This window comes from Sciurus vulgaris (assembly GCF_902686455.1).
Source record: "Sciurus vulgaris genome assembly, chromosome: 4".
NCBI lineage: Eukaryota > Metazoa > Chordata > Mammalia > Rodentia > Sciuridae > Sciurus > Sciurus vulgaris.
This window is the reverse complement of record NC_136464.1, coordinates 118,626,226-118,645,108: the sequence shown is the minus strand read 5'-3', so window position 1 is coordinate 118,645,108 and position 18,883 is coordinate 118,626,226. Positions and strand designations below refer to the sequence as shown.

General features: G+C 39.0%; 2 long non-coding RNA genes across 5 annotated transcripts in view; one reads left to right on the top strand and one right to left on the bottom strand.

The window, feature by feature from the left end:
• Positions 1–18,883, top strand: part of LOC306660580 — a 52,712-nt gene that overhangs the window by 19,539 nt on the left and 14,290 nt on the right. For 3 of the 4 annotated variants that reach the window (XR_013763677.1, XR_013763678.1, XR_013763680.1), the window contains one exon: positions 9,368–9,416. The exons of the other annotated variant lie outside the window; for it this stretch is intronic. This is a non-coding gene — a long non-coding RNA (uncharacterized lncRNA). The remainder of the gene's footprint in view (positions 1–9,367; positions 9,417–18,883) is intronic. 4 annotated transcript variants of the gene reach the window in all.
• LOC306660586 lies at positions 23–17,113 on the bottom strand. The gene is made up of 4 exons (XR_013763687.1): positions 16,876–17,113; positions 13,530–13,736; positions 9,931–10,083; positions 23–697 (listed from the first exon to the last, which is right to left on the bottom strand). It is a non-coding gene; the product is annotated as an uncharacterized lncRNA (long non-coding RNA).

The window sequence follows — 18,883 nt, the reverse complement described above, 5'->3', positions numbered from 1 at the left end:
CTAAAAGAATATTGAAGAGGAAAACTCTTTTAGAGTTCAACATGGAATCATTAAACTGAATGATGAGGGAAGACTGAGGTGTGAAGAGTCAGGACAAGAGTTCTCCAAGCAGAGGGAACCTCTAGGATGAAGTCCCAATATCACTGGAGCAGAGGGCAGGAGAGCAGGAGTGGGACCATGCAGGTATTACAGAGCAAGGTCCTGCCGTTGATTTTTGTTGTAATTGCAATGGGCAGTCTTTGGAAGATCTTAAGTAGAGGCATGCAGTAGTTTGATTTCCAGTTTCAAAAGATGTCAGAGTTCAATTAGGAAATGATTACAGTGTTCTAGATGGGCGATCATGTGTGTGGATAGTATGGCGAGAACAATACAGTTGTACCTGTGGCGAGATTTGAAGGTGAAGTCCAGTGTGTACATCTTTTTTATTTTCTACCATAGTGTGGCATATGCAGTAGATGCCTTGTAGAATGAATGAATGTCTTCAGAGGGCCATTTGGGATGAAATCTCTAAACAACAACAAAAGGCCCATGACATATTGGCCTTTGGTGCCAAGAAATAATAACTTTTTAATTTACCAGTAGTTGATAAATGAGTAGTTGGAGAAGGCCATCATGGATTGTCATCTGATCTTGTGATATTGCTAGAGATAATACAAGGGTAATTCCTTGGAACTCTCTTGCTCATCACAATGCAATGCTGGAAGAAAGGGTTTCATCTGAGGTTAGAGATATTGTGCAATGGGGGATCAGGGGTTCTTTGATTTTGATACCTTGATACTTCATATTACTGCCTGGCCTTGCCCTGGTGGTATTTGTTAAGGTCTAATTTCTAAAAATCTAAACCTAGAACTTAGAGTATCATTGCAATAATGCTCACCAGGGAACAGAAATGGAAACACTGAGACATAGACCCTATTCTTTGCACAACCCATTTCATTACTCAAGGTGTAAGGAGGCCGTAAGACTCAAAGAGAATCAGTTTCCCTATTTATATGTGATGTTCCCTAGAAATTAATTGTGTCACAACAGGCCCATGCTTCTTTTCTGGGAAGCAGCTGGCATGGAAGGCAAAGAACCTGTTTTTCAAATATCAGTTTATATCCTGGTTCTGCCACTTAGTAATTTTAAGAGCTTGGGTAGAACACTTCATTGTGGGGCTCAGTGTTTTTGGCTGCAATATGGTAGTAGAATGTACTACTTTCAACAATAACTACTTTTAAGTGTGATTTATATGTGAGATGCCTTATATGAAGTAACTTAAAGCATGGTCCCTTTGTTTCCTTCCCTGTTTCCTTCCTAAGGAAGGACACAGCTCTCAGGTATATTTTATTGCTTATCAGTATGGCTGTGTGACAAGCACAGGGTGAGTGATGGATTCTGAGGCAAAGGCTCATCATGATGCTAAACTGGGTACAGAGGCCTAGTTTCCCTGTAGGACCTGCAGGGATAGCTAAAGTAGCCAAGAATGAAGTGAGCTGATGGGTTTCTGTGATTAAGTCAGAATCTCAACCAATGGGAAAAACATTTGACCTGGAAAATTAAAAGTCAAGGCTGGCTGTGTTGTGAATACTTTCGGATTGAGGTTGCTGAGAAGTGAAAAGGACTGACCTCCCTTCAGTGTTTGACTCAGTTACATTTTGTTTCCTCTCCAAAATGGTACTTTATTTTCAGCCCTCAAATAAAGAGCAACCATTTGATTTTGTAATGTAAAAACTATTATTGCCCTTAGGAAAAGGATTACTGAACTTTCTGTACCTAGTGTTTAGGCCTTTAATAAGCACAGTGTTTCCAAGAGAATTGAATGCCTTTTTGTACTATGATGTTTTTCTATCACTACATCTGAGTTTTGTACCTTAATGTCTGGGAAACTTGTTTATATAAGTTCACAGAAACCTGACAAACAGTAGGAATTTGTTCTCTGTACCATAGAGATGGGAAAATCCCTAAAGAGCTTGTTGATTTCATGTTAACCACTTTGCTGAGAGCCAGGCGCCTTTCCTTTCTAAGGAAAAGATTTATAGAGGGGGGAAAAGGTTCATGGGAAATATCAAACTTAGATAACTGGCTTCAGCTAGCAGCCCCACACACTGGAGGTTCATCCACCGGCACAGGGAAATTCTTGCATGCTTTTGCATTCATTTGCGATTTAAGGTTTGCATATATTTTTGCATTTCAGTTCCAAACTAGGGTATCTTACAGGGCAAGAGAATAAAAAGACTTGGTATTCTAAACACAAGAGGCTCAGGTACAAGGAGGAAGACTTGAAATGCAAAGAGATAAGGCTGGAGGGAAAAGCAAGAGCCAGGTGGCTAAGGACTTCATGTGCCAGCTCAAGGGTTTGAACTTCATCCTGAAGAAACTTCAGGAAGCTAAGTGAAAACCATAGGAATTTGGTATGACAGGAGTGGAGAATTTTAAACTTGAAATTAAGAAGGTCTTTCCTTGGGGCTCTGAGGAGGTTGGATTTGAAGGGTGAAACCTAGAGGCAGGGAGACTAGGTGGATGTTTATAGAGAAACCTAAGTGAAGAAAGAGGTCTTCAAGTGAGGCCATGACAGTGAGGAGGAAAGACAGGGACAAACCTGGGTGAAGGAAGAAAGGAAGAGTGGCAACAAAATAGTGGCAATTAAATGACATGATTAATTCACTCTTTTGGCCAATTTCCTAACAAATCAATATATTACAATGTGTTGAAAGAATATTTTCATGTAATATTTATTAAGGGTGTTTAGCTTATGAAGACGCTGTAGACTTTGGACGAAGCTGTTTTTCCCTCACCTTCAAAACACTGCTTTATCGTCAATCAGAGATTCTACTCCTGAAATACCAAATTTTACTAAAACCCACCAAAGGGAAATTGAAAGAGAGGTTAAATATTCTATATTTATTTTACTTCTGCTTTTGGATTCTTTGAATGTCTACTGTGGTTTCTTTTGAGCCCCAGTAAGTTTTTAATGCCTGTAAAATGGTCCATCTCATTGGTTACTTTCATGTTAGGAAATCAAGGAGGGAATTTAAACTAAGCAATATAATAGTAGTCATTCATTTTTGAATTACAGAACTTTAAAACAGATGTATACTTAGTGTGTAATTAGTCATCATCTGGATTTTTTTTTTTTTTTATCCTGAAACCTCTTTAGGAAATATTTACCCCTCTTAATTTCCATCCTCTTGAGGCAGCTAGATCACAATTGCAGGATTCATATTATCTATGAGAACATACGTGGCTGTTCATAGGTAGGCAGTAAATAAACTCATGTTGCCATCACAGAATAAGTATGTGCTTATTAATAAGCATGTACTGAGTTACAGTAGTAGAAGATGTAAGCAAAGTTTCTTTCCTTACAATTTAGTTAATGAGATGATACACACAAATGTGCATTGCTTTATTGCCTCAAGTGGAACGTCAATGCAGGATGACATTACAAGATACATTGATAAGAAGCACTTGCTTGAGAACCAAATGAGTGATGCAGATAATAAAGGCCCAAGAAGGAGGGAAAGGCATGTGGACTCTAGTGGTCTAGAATGGATCCCCAAAGATTTTCATATAGGTGGAGATAAGGAAGTGGCAACACAAAGATGAGGACATGCCAGGTATGTTTTTGTGGAACGGGAACAATGAAGAGTTGTCCTATGAAAAGTAGACTGGAATCAAATGGATACTTGGGTAAGAAAGTATCTCTCTGGCTGGGCATTTTGGCACATGCCTGTTCCTAGCAACTCTAGAGTTTGAGGCAGGAAAATTACAAAATTACAAGTTACTCCGGAGTTTGAGGCTAGTTCAAGGCTAGCTAGGATCACTCAGTAAGACCTTGTCTCAAAAATAAATAAATAAATAAATAAATAAATAAATAAATAAATAAATAAATAAATAAGGGTGGTGCTGGGGATGCAGTTCAGTTCAGTGGTAGAGCTCTTCCCGACATGTGCAAGGCCCAGGTTCAATCTCCAGTACTGAAAATAAGAGTATCTTTCTAATCTTCAAGTTCTTCTTCTATAAAATGTGACTAATTATAATTATTCCTTGGAGTTGTGAGTTTGCAAGAATTAACTGATAAAATACGTGAATAAATTGTTCAGTACAGTGTTGTTTAGTAAATGGCAAATTAGGGAACTTCAGTGAATGACTTATATCCCTAGGTTATCAGGTTATCAGGGATGGTTTTATTTTATTTATTTATTTTTTTGGTACCAGGGTGCTTAACCATTGAACCACACACCCAGTCCTTTTTAAATTTTTTTGTTTTGAGACAGGGTCTCACTAAGTTGCATAGGGCCTCACTAAATTGCTGAGCTGACTTTAAATTTGCGATCCTCCTGCCTCAACCTCCCAAGCAGCTGGGAATACATGTGTGCCACCACTTCCAGCTCAGGGATGGTTCTTGATATAAACAGCGACCTAATGAAAAACTGTCATAAGAAAGAATGAAAGCATAATAATGTGTAAAATGTATGGGGGAGCAGGTAGAGTTACGGGCAAGAACAGTACTTCAGAAGATGTCCCATTAAATCTCACAGGAGCAGCTACATGTCCAGATTATAATTGTGATAATAGAGATAAAAAAAAAAACAGGGGTAGAGCTAAGAGATGTTGTACAGAAGAAACATAGAACTTCATGACTGAACACAAGAAAGGGAGTAAAAGTAAGATAATTCTGAAATTTTGAGATTCTCTGATTTAGGAAGTGGTGACCCCATTAACAGAGAAATGTCCAGGGGCAGCCAGTTTTTTTTTGGGGGGGGGGGCAAGGTGAGCCTTAACATTAGATATTCTACTGTGTAGCTATAATGTAAACGAAGTTGTCCAGGTATATTTAGAGGGGTTCAGAGGGCAGAAGCTGTACCTGGGGAATCTCAAAGTGGGTGTGAGAAGGGACAGAGGACCCTGCAAAGAAGGCAGGTCAAGAATAGGCAAGAGTAGGAGAGAATCCCTGGGTTGTAGTACAAATACACTAGAGCTTCCAGCACAGGGCGCAATGTCAGGAGCCCGAGGAATGTGCCTGAACCACTGTTTTGTCCGTAGGGGGTCATTGCTAATCTTTGAAAGGCTGTTTCCATGTTTGGAAACATGGCGGCCTGATGGGAGAGAAACCAGAGAGAGGCAGTGGGGATAGAGAGCAGTAAGGAGAACTATACAATCAGAGGAGCAAATTGCAGGCAAGAGAAAAGCAGGTGAGCTTTCAAGACGAGACAGGAGCCTTTTGGCCATCAGAAGGGACAGGACATTCTGTGGGGAAACCTGGACAAGTAGCAGAGGCAGTGACTAGCAGGAACAGTAAGAGGACAAAATGGAAAGAAGACAAGGAACTGGCACATCTCTACTTGTTAAATAAGAAGGAGGGCGGTAAACCCCAATGGATATAAAAGCAGGTTGTTTTCAACCAGGACTTTCATTGACCTTGGAAAAGTGAAATTTGAAATTTTCCTAAATTGAGAAATGAGCAGTCAGAAAGCAATAAAAGGAAAATGAAGTGGGTTCTAGAAAGAATCATTGTGTTTAGGATATCTTTTGCAAAAGAACAAGTCTCATGTCCAGTACAGTGAAGCCTCATGTCTAGTAGAGTAGTATGGGACAAAGCATGGTCAATTATAATATTCAATATGACATACTACCATACCATGGTCATTCCTGAAAACATGAGCATCTCTTTAAAATTTTTTAAAATAAATTAACAAGGGGTAATGACAAACCCAAGGTAAAGTGGTGCTAAAGAAAAGGGCAGCTTTCAGTGATGAACTATCCCACATTATGAAGGCAGAAAAACTGGTATTTCCTGATCAGGTGGAACTATGAGAAATTAAGAAGAAACAAAAAACAGTAGGATACAAGAGCTTAGAGTCTCTTGACGTCAATCAACAACCAGTGGGATTGCCCAGAAAGAACTTTACACAGACAATAGAAGTGATCCAGAGAATAATAAACTCTTATTTTCAAGTCACCCACTTAGAAAGTGACATGGCAACATATAAACAGGTGACATATCAGTATTTTATCATCAAACAGCTCAGTTGACAAACCAACCAACTGAACAAACTGTTACAGAGCAGGATAGGCCATTGTGAAGGGAAACTGCTTGCAAGCCAAAGTAAATACTGGTATAGGTGACATTTCAGAATGATGAGGCTTCAAAAGAATAGCAGAAGAAGAAACCCTCAGTAATAATGAATGAGGAGTGAAATACCTGGGGACATTGAAGAAAGAAAAATAAAAGAGAAGGCAGAACTTAGATCAATAGTGGTTTAAGAGCATGAACTGTGTTTCAAGGAACCTGTCATACCATCAGTCTTTTCCACCAGAACATCTAAATCCATAACTGGCATTTGGTAATGTTTCCTCTGCCGTGAGTGGAAGGGGGGCTCTATTCACTTTCCCTTTATCAAAGGATTGGGCTGAAATAATGATGCTTACAGTTATGTCTTGTTTGAAGTTCTGGGGATATATGATGTTCAGGCAGATATTTTTATGCAAGAATGTATGGGATATCAGAGAGACCATTGCTTTAGAATCTACCAGAACCCTTGGGTTCTAGTGTCAACTCTGCCAATAACTAAGTGGCTTATGACAGGTCATTGGACTTCTCAGTATCTCATGTTCTTTATGTACAATAACAGAGAGGCTACGTACTACCTAAGATCTTTCATTATGTTTAAAAATCTATGTTTCTACGAGGGTGGGACATTACACTATTGACTGTCTAAATAATCACATTGGTTTTTGGCCAAATAACATTAGCTACAGAAACAACTATGCTGTGAATGAAAGAGCCTATATTACCTTATAGAAAGGTAATGCAAAGGGAGGGGCCCTAACATCTAGCACTGAAGCATGGCAGCTGGTAGTGGCAGTGACAGGGCCTTGTCACTCCTGAGGAGGGCCTGTTGTTGGCTTTGTTGGGCTGGCTGCCAGACTGTTTCCTCATGGTTTCTTAAACTAGGTCACAGGGGATCTGTTGTTGAAAATCTGAGGAGACTCCATGAGCTCTGGGACTAACATTGTGGCCACATATAAGAGAATGAACTTTTATTTACTACCTACAGCTGGTCAGAATTATTATGCATACCAGAGTGGCATCATGGTGATATGCCACACTTCTCAAAAAGGAGGCCATATACTTACCATCTAGGCCTGGTTGCCTGAAGCTATGAAAGAAACACATCACATCTTCCTGGCATATCAATGATTCCTCAAAGATTTTAAGGATGAATCAAATAGTTATATTATTAAGGTAAGGGTAGCTGCTATAACAAACCCACTATATTTAATGACTCAGTCATTTTTCTTCCCCACTAATGTAGTGGTGGGATTGGCATATAGCTTTCCTTCATTGTACCATTCAAGGACCCAGGATGCTTCTATATTGTGGCTCTGTCATCTCTAAAATGTGACTTTGGAAGTCTCTGTGCTTTTTTGAATAAAGCCAGCCAAAGGGGAAAAGACCTAGAAGATTGGGTATATAAAAAAAGGTCTAGAAAAGGCTCATATGCTGTTGAGTAGCACTTAAGTTGTCACATGTAACTGAAATGAAGACTGGGAATGAGACTCTGTACACAAATAGAAGAAAATAAGTTTGGATAGAAGCAATGAAGCCTTCTAACAACAACTGATAACTATTACATAGACATTATTATTCTATTAAAACAAATAAAAATATAATGTAGGATACAAATTCACATAAACTCTGAAGTTAAAATTCAAAGAAGTTTTCATCTATGTTCAGCTATTTTATGCTTACTAAACTCCAGATCCTTGGAGCTTCATATTCAAGGGCCTCTACTTAATTATCATAAAGGGGAACAATTTCATTCTACCTAGTTCATAGTTGATATTCACTGCATATATTTTGATGAAATAAATCAGTGTATGAATGAAATACTAGAATACTAATCAGTTCTTGTCTGATTCATAGGAAGTGGGAGTGTTAGAATGACTTATCTTCCTCCTGGAAGTAGCACCGCCTGGATAGCTTACAAGTGATCATCACATGGATAATGTGGGATACCCAGAATTCCACTTTTAGACACTATTTTCTGGTCAAATACATTTATTTTTAGAAGATCTATTAAAGGGGTAATGTATCAGCACTCATTAATATCTAACCAGGACTTAAGTTTGAAGTTCAAGGATAAGGATAGGCCAAATCAAGCTCTTGAAATGGGAAAAGGAGAAGGAAAGATGTCTGGCAGCAGTACGCCTTATGTGGCATGCTTGGGCATAAGATGTCAATTTTAAACTACCCTGGAGAATGTAAAAAATATCAATTTCAAGGTCAAATGTCAGAGATTCTGATTTGGTCATTCTGTAATGGAATCAGTCATTCGTATTTTAGATTGCTTACTACATGATCCAGAGCATGTGATCCAGGTAACACAACCATGCGATTGCATAGCTAGGTCCCTGATATTATCTTCTTAAAATTCTTAAATGCTTTTTGAAGAAGGCATCTTGAATTTTTTTATTTAGCACTGGGGCCTGCAGATAATGTAACTAGGCCCACAAATATGTGAGTGAAGCCATCGTGCTCTTCTACATCTGCACATTCACCAGGTAAGACCCCGAAGTGTCCTACTTCATGCCATGAGAAGCAGAAGGATCACCTTGCTTAGCCAAATTTGTGACATATAATAATACAGTTGTTTATATAAATCATTGTTTTTGTATAACCATTTGTTATATAGCAGTAGATAAAATGATTAGAAATCATAAGATTGAGTTGTCCCCTGTGACAGTCAAGCTGAGACACTTAGGTGTTACATCTCTGAGTTGAAAATAAGTATTGGAGAACCACCAGAGTATAGAGGATTCAAAGGCCACAGGACTGAATAACTGATTTACTAGGGGAATGAATATAGATTGAGGAGAATACGAAAGACTGAGCCCAACTTCTTGACTGTAAGATGGTGAGTCCTAACAATGGAAATCAAGAGGTCACAGGAGAACCAAGAGGAAATAGATTCCAGGTGGTCAAGAAAAGGAAACATGCTATGGAGACTGTAACACTCAATGTTGTCAGATGCTATAGTTCAAAGGCAGGTGAGGGCTGAGAATCATCCACTGAATTTTGCAGTGTGGGGTTGTTAGTGACATTGATTAAGAGCAGTTTCATGGAGTGGGGACCAAGGGACCTGTTATGATTTGGGTCTCAAGTATCCCCCAAAGGTTCAAGTGTTGAAGGCTTGGTTCCCACTGATGTCACTGTTGGGAGGTGGTAGAACCTTTAGGAGGTGGGACCTAGTGGATAAAAGCTAGGTCATTGAAGGTGAATTAAGACCCCAGGCCCTTTCTCTCTCTTTTTGCTTCCTGGCTGCCATGAGGTAAGCAGTTTTGTTCCACCACACAATTCTCATCATGTGCTGCCTCTCTACAGGCCCAGAAGCAATGGAGTCAACAGATCATGAATTGAAACCTTTGAAACAGTGAGTCAAAATAAATCTTTTTCATTTAAAGTTACTTGTCTCAGGTACTTTGTCACGGAAAGAGAAAGCTGACTAACACAGGGCCTGCCTGGAGTTCAGGAGAGAAAGGAGAGCAGAAAATAGAGACAGGAAGCACAAAAACCCTTTCAATGACTTTGGTAGTAAAGGGAAACCAAATCTGAACAGAGATATAGGGAGGCTCAAGAAGTTTCTTTTCTGTTGCTCAATGGGAAAATGGGAATGAGAATATTGCAGTGGAAAGAAAATTGATGATGTAGAAGTCAATCAGCAGCAGAGAAACAAATAACTAAGCAAAGTGATTTCAGATTATACATAGTAAATGCTGTGAAGAAACCAAATAAGATGTGATATCTAGAGAAACGTTGGGATCTTACTTTAGATAAAGTGGCTAGAGAGAAGGCCTTTCTGAGATGTTTGAGTGGTGATCTGAAGAGTTTTTCCACCAGTCAGGGGAAAGAAGATGGGAGAATGGGTTGAGGGCAGGTTGGGTTACCTTGGAACTTTTGGGGTGTGTGTAAGGAGGCCAGTGCTGCTGAAGAAAAGTGAGCAAGACAGGTGAAGCTGAAGACCAGGCAGGTCCCAGATTTTGTCCTTGTTTGTAGATCATGATAAGTTTAGATTTTATTGGAAGTGCAAAGGGAAGTGCCTGCAGGGATTTAAACAGGAGAATGTTTTAATATGATCATTAATAACATTGCTAATAACAATTTTATCATCTTACATTTTCAAAGTACTTTATGGTTTATGAGTGCTAATCTCATAAATGGAGGCTTGTGTTGTTCAGATCATTTGCTTGAGGTGTTAGCACAGACTCAGGCATTGAGGTAAGTGCAGAGAATGGACTCAAAACCCAGTTTCACCACTCACAGTTGGTGATCATTTCCCAGCACCCTGGTCTGCTATTCTTACCACTTTTCCATCCTCCTATTCCCTGTCATGGTCACACCTCAGCAGACACACTCCAGGGCTGTTGTCCAATAGGTCTTTTCTTTGATTCTTGAACACATCAGAATTAGCACCAAGCATTTTGCAATTTGTTGCCATCTGTCACCCACCCAAAGGGTCAGATGACCTGCTTCCTGCTTTCCAACTTCTCCATTACTTCTTTCCCTGAACTCTTACAGTTATTGCTGGTTATTGTCCTCATTTTATATGGTTGTAATTATTTCTGGACCTTGCTTGTCTTGTATTCCTTTTGATCAATCTTATTAGGCACAGAATATAGAATAATGTACTCTTCAGGAAATGAAGCAATATGTTCCAAAGGAAAGCTTGTTTTCATTTGGAGCTATGAAATCCCTCACCTGTCTATGTGTTCTTGATAAGGTCATGAAATAATCGCAGTGAACACTATTTCAGAACTTCTGGTAGAAGTAGCTCTAGACCTACTTGAAGGTACCATGTGGGATAAAAGCAGTGTTCTATAAGACTCTGGAACACTTGCTTGTACCAAAAAGAGAAGCTCTTTAAATTTACAGACTGTTTGAGAACAAATTTCTCTACGAGCTACAATTGAAAACATTCATCTTAAGTGAGAAACTTACTTTTATTGGTAAATGAAAAAAATTTGACATTTTAACCAGATTGGATTAAGAATTATGTCAACTATATAAGACTGGGTTTCTAGAGACCCATATATTTGATTAAAATCAATGAGACTAGTGATTGAATCATACTAATTTTGTTTTAAAAGCCTATAGCACAGTTCTTCACTTGAGTCTATTCTATTTTCATGTTAATTTGTCAGCTATTTTGACCATTAGTTTTTGGCATAATTCAACAAGCAAGAGAACCCTCTTAAATCCCTGAGACAGAGAAAGTACTTCCCAAATAAAATGCATATTTTAATCAATGTATAGTTAAGGAAGACTCACACATTAATTATTTAGGTTTCTGTTTGGAATTAGTTGCATATGGTATTGTTCTGAAATCTAAAAAGCATGCATTGACTGTACAATCAGCTGTGAAGATGAATGTCAACATCACAGAGGCACAGGGCTGATCCAAGTGAACTTGTGATCTAAGTGACTTAGAAGTAACACAGAATTAACCATAAGGCTGATATCAGAGAGTTAGTGACTGAAAATGTTCCACTGGCCTAACTGGTCTCAATTTATTGAAAAACCTCTAATTAGAGAATCGAGAAGACCCAGTCTCTATCATTTCCACTGTGGAAATGGGCCAAAGTAAATACAAATTCCCTAAAATATCATTTTTTTTTCCCGACCAGCTGCTGCCTTGAAAAATAACATTACTATGATACCATTATTAATTGCAGAAAAGTTTAAAGCTATTAACAATTTAGTATAAGATAAAACCATCTGTATCAAATCATTCAGCTGTTACACAGAGATTATGAAAATTTGAGTTTAGTATGAGACATAGAGTACAAAACAAAATTCTTTCAGCTAGAGTGTGTTTTTTTCCTGCCTTATGTGGGAATAAAATAATTCCTTTTTGAGTTTAAAGGTATCAAGAAGCAAAAGGAAAAATCTCACCCTAATACTGAAATTACCTTACTCGCTAATAGAAGAATAACGCGTAGCTATAGCCTTTCCTGTACACGGATTACAAAACTAGAGAACTACTTTTACAGTAAGCCAAATCACTAGATCATATTTTTACACCACTAAATCCCAGTAATATGGAAAATAATCTGTCAGGAAATCTACAAATGATTCAACAGCAAGTTGAGACTTGGAAACAAAAAGAATTGCAGAGTATCCACCTGTATCAGCTTAGCTATAATTATGTAGATAAAATTATGTGTAATTTTTTTTGCTCCGTAACCATTTATTCAGGTCATTCAATAGGTGCTAATGAAGAACCCAGTACAAACAAAGGACACTGTTAGACAGCACTAGAGAAGCACAGCTAAGTAGGATGCAATCTGCCTTATAGTCTGGTGTGGGAGGCAGACGAGTACACAACCAAGTCTAGCATAGGCTTGGCTGAGACAGGTATGAGGTCCAATGATATAAAAGAAAGTGCCACTTATTTTATCCTGTATTAAAATAAAAAATAAAAAAGGGTGGGGATGTAGCTCAGTGGTTAAAAAAAAAAAAAATTCAGCTCCACTAAACCCCTGCGGGTGAAGGCTTCCCCAACCCTTAGGTGGTATCTGCCTCTCTGCTCTTGGTGTCTCTGTAGCATTTGGAACTATTATGCTTAGACCTCTCCAGGCTGCAGTCCCTGTGAGCAGCAGGTGTAGAAGAGAATCATTTTGGATTCTCTGTTTGCAGGGTGGGTAGTAGAGATGGAGGTGGGCAGCAGGCAACTATAATCCCATCTGTGACTCGGGAAGAACATTGGTTTTAAGGTAAAGACTTGTGAAAAATCTGCATAGATATGGCTATAGGATTATATAAAACTTAAGGAAAAAAATAATGACTCAGTTCAGTACAGATTGAGTTTCAAAAGTTTCTAAGAAAATCATATTTTATTGTTTAAGTGAAGAACTAGCTATGGATATCTTTGCTAAACTTACAATTTAGAAATGCATGGTCCAAAATAAAGTATAGCATTTGGTGCTCAGCTCAACAATTTTTTTTTTTTTTTTTTTTTTTTTTTTTTTTTTTTTTTGGTGCTGGGGATCGAACCTTGGGCCTTGTGCTTGCTAGGCGAGCACTCTACCGACTGAGCTATCTCCCCAGCCCCTCAACAATTTTTTTAATTGAAGAAATTTATAATAAAGTAATAGAAACTATTATCAAAATAAAGTGTAGGGTGGGAGGGGTGGGGGAGAAAAAAATAACAATAACAGAATGAATCAAAAACTATTACCCTAGGTAAATGTATGATTACACAAATGGTGTGCCTCTACTTCATGTACAAACAGAGAAACAAGATGTATCCCATTTGTTTACAATAAAAGTGAATTTTAAAAAATAAATAAAATGTAGAAAAATCTTTTCTGAACAATTCTAAGTGTCAGTATCTTTTTTTAAAAAACACTTTTAGTTGTACATGACTATTTAATGTGGTACTGAGAATCAAACCTCATGCCTCACACATGGGAGGCAAGCACTTTATTACTGAGCCACCATCTCAGCCCCAAATGTCAGTATCTTAATAAGGAAACTGAATGCTTACCTGGGGCGTGCACTGCTTGAGGAACCACCGGGCACAACCATGAGCACAAGGGTGCTGCTTGTGACAGGGTCAACAATTAGCTCCCAAATGTAAGTCAATTCATCACTGAATAAATCCTGTTGTAAGAACAAACCCTGGTGTGTGCTGAACACAGTTGTTGTCAGATATCTGTAGAACAATGCTCAGAAAGAGGCATCATTGGTGAGTCTGAGAAAAAAAAAAAAATTGCAAGGCCTCAGAACTTAAGTTATCATTCTAAGAAAAATATGGAATTCTTTTGTGGCCAACTATATTGAGAAAGAGGTTTAGAAAGGATTTTTGTTCTAAAGGGAAAAAAGAAGTTAGGTTTTCACTTTATCACCTGCTGGCCCAAGCATTGACAGATGGGTAGTTGGTTGGCTTTTTCCAGGTCAGGAGAGAGGAAGAAAGTGCAGGAATTCTACATGTGGGGAAAGGGAGGATGGCAGAGTGAGGACAGGGACTTGGAAATGAACCCCTCTTGTCAAAACCTAAGAAGATGGGAATGTGGAACAGTTTTCGTGAAAATAAGTCAGTGAGCCTGCCTCCGCTTGGCCATAGCTCTCAAAGTTTTTCCACTGTCCACACACAAGGAAAAAAAAATTCAAATGTTCTATGTTTTCATGGGAACATAACATTTCTGGCAAATTATCTGTAATTTCCCCTCATTCTTCCTCATTCAAAAATAAAGCCTGTGGAGGTGCAAATGAGAAAGAGTGACACTGAATCCCCTCTCATTTGCACACATCAGTCCCACACATGAGCCGGAAGACAAGAGAAAGGGAAGCTCCAGAGCTCTGGATTAATACAAGTTTAATGTGCTCTCAGGGGAGCAGACAGAGGGTCTTTTATGTGTCAGCCATTGCAGGTTAAGAGAAGAAGCTCTTGTGAAACCTCAGGACCCTCTGAACGTCTGATGAGATGTTGTTCAAATAAATGGGTCTTTGGAAATTAAAAAAAAAAAAATGTGCTAAAAAGAAAAACCTGGGGTGGGGGACCAGATGCAGAGGATGGGAGTAGAGACAGGGAAGAAGCGATGGGGGAGAGGATGTGAGAGGGTTCTAGGAGCAGACGTGCTCTATTGTTGTTTCACGTAGGGCAGAAAGAACAGGAGGCCAGGACAGGTGACGGGGTAAGGAGCCCGCGGCGCACAAAAGCAATCTTTTGTTCTCCTGGAGGCAACACACCCTGACGATGGGTCAGATACATGCATTTTTCTTCCTCTTTGTCCCCTTCAACTTTTGAAAGCTTCATGGGTAATGTGTATTTTTAAGTCTTTAAGTACCGCTCAATCACAGGGGATTTTCCACAAGGACTTACAAAAATGCAGATTACACTGTAAAAATGCTTTTCAGTCCATAAAAGTCCATTTTTACTGAGTAAATCTCTTTATGATGTTTAACTTTGGTTCAGGTTCTGATTCCAAGAAGGGAAATTTGGTGGACTGAGAAGGAAAAACAATGTGGAAAGAAGAAAGGCCCAGGATAGCCATTTAAAACACAATCAGACCTTGTTTATGTGATATGGACTCCCTCCGAGCTTTCTCTTCAAAAATGCATGCGATTCAGAAAATACTTTGCAAACCTAATAATAGTCCCTGAAACCTGAGATCCACCTCTCGTCTTTCTGACTCTTGGGAATGCACTTAATAAGAACGTATGTTTTTAATACACTGATTCTTAGCAACAAAGTAGTTCTTTAATTAGTACAAAACTTGAATAATGCATCACCATTGTTGGGCCCGGCGCTGGCAGATTCGTTTACATATGTCACCGCTGTACCTGTCATTTAATTTAATGCCAAGTCAGTATGCTCTTTGTGTGTGTGTGTGTGTTTGTGCACGCATGAACATTTCCCCACAGTAGTTTCATGGGACTTCTTAGTGGTAACTGAATTGGGGTCCATCTCAGGGACTCCTAATCAGTCAAAGTGACTATTCCTTGCAGGTATCCGCAATATTCTTTTCTCACACTCCGTCATCCAGTGGCTCACTAAGAACTCACGTTTTGAGGGCATTATTTAATATTAATTTAAAAAAGAAAACCAACTGTGTATGGTTTTGACAAGAAAGATAATGTCTTCTGAGCAAGTTAAATCAAAACAAAAACATGGGACTTGAAATAGACCTGTGAGACCCAGTCAGATGGCTAATTTGTGAGAAAGACCAGATGTACATGATCTGACGCATCCTTTTCAGTTTTAATTTTTCTAATTACTCACGTCAAGACATACAGTTTTCTGATCTGGGGAATCCGTTTTTGGCAGAGAAACCAAGATGTTTTTCCCCACATGAGCGACTTGCCCAAGAGGAGGATGTCCGAAAAAGCATGTATCCAGACCCTCATACATCAATCTCAATCAAAATCATCTTGTCTCTACAGGTGTTGTAGTAAGAAGCTTCAGATGAAAAAGGACTCCAAAAAAATGAAGCACTCTCACCTCACAACTATTTAAAACTGCTCTCCTTTACTCTTGATAAACCCTTGATAGGAAGCATGTAGTTCATTCCCTCCCTCCACGCTGGATTTAAATGGGCAGATTGCAGCAGGATTTAAAAAACTTTTTCGTCATGACTTAAGTCCCTCAGATTTATGTATTTTGTTTTTCTGAATGTCTAATCAGTACTAACCTTAGCCACCAATATTAAGATGGAGAATTCCTTCCTTTGGTATTCACAAGCATAACATACATAATCCTTTATCTCTGGCAGAGCTATTAGCTTCTTGGCCTTTGGCTGGTCGATGTATACAGTATCTATAGTTATTGCACGCAAGTGCTCTCATCTGACTTGCAAACTCTTTGATCAAACCAGCTAAACTTGATTTTCCAGATTATTCGAGAGACAAGGCACACAACTATCAGCTTTACAAGTCCTGGCAAGCAATCAAGACCCTATGCTCCCCACTCGGTTTATCAGAATCAGAGGTAAACAGGGAGCCAGTTCTCATTTAAATATGTAGCATCGGGATCTTGCCTTGACTTTCACAGTTGTAGCAGCAGAAGAAAAACAACAGTCAAAGTAAGAAAAAGGTTTCCTTGGCATGGGTGCCAAGCTAAATAATGACACCCAAAGCAAAAACATGCTTCACTGAAACTAAACTTCAGTCAATTCAGCCTCCTTAAAACAAAGCTTTTTTTGTGATTTCAAAAGTGAACATTGTACTACACTCTGGCAGCCATTTGTATGTTTTTGAATGATCCGATTATGCATAAATCCCCGGTCTACAGACCTTTCAGCACCTCAAACCCATGAGTGATCTGAAAACATGACTGAACATTTCTGTATACGGTGCCTGCTGTCTTCTTCCTCTTAACCTTTAAGACATACCTTTCAGATGACAATGCTTTGACACACGTCGTCTTGTTCTCTCTCATTACCTTAGAAATATTTATGGGGGATCAAGAGCTCGATTTCCTTTTCCCCGGGAGCCCACATTCTTCATCACCCCTTCATCTATTTTTTGCTTAGTTGATGTGGCCTTTCTCTTGATTTCATGGAGGCTGAATTATGTGAAAATGCCATCCAAGGCCACCTTTGTAACCTATGCCATATAAGGAAACAAATGAAAATCGGAGACTTCTTTTTCTGTTTTGTTTTTTTTAAAATTGAAGCTGTGATATCAAAGTCTTTCTTTGAACAGCAAAGTGTCTGCTTGATTAGTGATTATCTCTCGGACTAGCAGAGTATAAATGGTTTGAGAACACATGGTGGAGGGGAAGGAGGTTAAAGAAGCAGAGGGACAGTTTCTCAGCCTTGCTTTTCTTTGTGAGCAGATCAGTTCAAGGTCGACAGAGACTCAGGGAAAGTGCCCCTTTAGAGGAAAAAGTTCTTGGTACATCCTGAACCAGGTCTCTGCATGATTTCTGGTTGACTTAATTTTTCTTCCAAAACTGGCTCAATTCCTAAGTGTGCCATTTAGGAATGCATTTAGGATGCATACTGCATCTTGGAAGTTTCCACAGATGTTAACAAGGAAACTTTCCTTACCTCTCTGTAGGGCAGAATCCAGCAGTTCTCATTAGGCACTGCAGAGCAAGTTCACTGGGGGTTGCCTCTTACACTAAGACCAGACAGGTGTGAGTAATGAACAAGGTGAATCCAAAAATGACACCTTCTAGTAGGGTAGATGCTTTTAAGAAACTGCAAAAATTGTGAGCCAGATTCTCCATGGGCCACCCCAATGCCCTGGGGTAGCCCTAAACTAATCTCTTAAAGCTGGGGCTGAGGTTGTGGCTCAGTGGTAGAGTGCTCACCTTGCACATGTGAGGCACTGGGTTTGATTCTTAGCATCACATAAAAATAAAAAAAAAAGTTATTGTGTCCTTCTACAACTAATTTTTTTTTTTTAAAAAAAGAAGAGTAGATAACTATATTTAGGAAGACAAAATTCTTGTAGATCTCAGCAGATTTTGACCCTTTCTGTATCTATGTTCACCTGTACATGTGTGTTATGTGTAAAACTGCACTGTCTCGGTTTTCTTCTTCTACCCCTCTGACAACTTCTTAGTTTATTTGGTTCTTAAGTCTCTCTCTAGCTAGAAAACATTGCTCACTAGTGGGGTTTTAATTGCCAGCACTATGGTGAGGATTCTTACGTCTAAATCTTTTTTCTAAGTTTTGTTTTTTTTAAGCTGCTAAGTTTTAGCAAACTTTGTTTTTTTTTAAATTCTCATTGGTGCATTATACTTATACATAATAGTGGGATTTGTTGTTAACGTATTGGTACGTGCACACAAGAGAACAATAAATTTTGGTCAGTTTCGTTCCTCATAGTCTAAATCCTGAGTCAACACTCTTCTTAAGATTTCAGTGTTCTTTATCCAATGAATTACTACATATCTGCACTCAGGTGTCTCCTAGATACCTCAAACTCAACTGTCCAACACTCATCAGATGCACGCCTCATTCTGCTCTGTGATCTGTGACCTGCTTCTGAGAGAACATTGCTTCCTTGCCACATGGGTCAAGGCATAAACCTTGAACCGTTAAGATTCCTCTCCTTTCCTTATTTCCCATGTCTAACCAGGTCCCATTGATTCTGTCCTTCCACAATCTCTTAGATATACCCATTTCACTCCATCCTCTTTGGCACATGTGGCACAGAGCTCTGTGCCATCTCCTGCCTGGATCACTAGCTGGGCTCCTTGTCCTGAGTGTTCTTGGATTGGTTTTCCCTTTCTCTTTATCTCTTTAAACTAAATTTCTTGAATGCCACCCTCAGTGACTGAATGGCTTTCAGTTCTTTCAAACTCTTTTCCTTCTGGATCCTCCCTTGGGTTGTTTGTTGCTTTTTGCTTAGTGACGTTTGCTCCTCCAGACACCTGGATGATGCTAC